At 36.3% G+C, this 606-nt stretch overlaps 1 non-coding gene across 1 annotated transcript; it reads left to right on the top strand.

Annotated features, from left to right (window-relative positions):
• The first annotated feature begins 499 nt into the window (after nt 1-499).
• LOC113848596 lies at nt 500-606 on the top strand. The gene has a single exon (XR_003501860.1). It is a non-coding gene; the product is annotated as a small nucleolar RNA R71 (small nucleolar RNA).

The raw sequence follows: 606 nt of genomic DNA, 5'->3' as shown, positions 1-606 counted from the left end.
AGAATATTGATTATTCCAATTAGAATACTGCTGAGTTCTATTATTCAAAAGTTGAAATCTAGGGGGATATGATTGCTGTTGTCTCTGAAAATTATTCATATAATTCACTTGATCTTGTGGTTCGCTTGTAGATGCCTCACACGTGCCATTTACATGGTTTCCTCCCCAAAAATCACAACTTAGTTGACTGGTAGGCATACTCCCTGTTTGCAGATTGTTGATTTGTTGAGTTAAGGCAGCTAATTGTTCTGAAAACATTTGATTTTGTAGCTGATTCTGTGCAAGAAAAGTTTCCAGAACCTTAGCTTCATGAGCAAAGTTTCGTCCTTGATTTCTTGAGTTTGAATTCTGATACATTGAAGATGCCATCATCTCAATAATTCTCTGAGCTTCATCCAAGGACTTTGTATTTAATGAACCTCTAGCAACAGCATCAACCATTGTTCTTGTTGCTGCATTCATCCCATTATAAAAAGTTTCCAATTGCATCCAATTTGGAATACAATGATGTGGACACCTTCTAAGCAATTCTTTGTATCTTTCCCAAGCTTCATACAATGATTCTCCTTCTTGCTGCACAAAGGATGTAATTTCTCCTCTCAACTT

Source organism: Abrus precatorius, unplaced genomic scaffold (genome assembly GCF_003935025.1).
Source record: "Abrus precatorius isolate BTA unplaced genomic scaffold, Abrus_2018 Scaffold8, whole genome shotgun sequence".
NCBI lineage: Eukaryota > Viridiplantae > Streptophyta > Magnoliopsida > Fabales > Fabaceae > Abrus > Abrus precatorius.
This window is presented reverse-complemented; position numbering and strand designations above follow the sequence as displayed.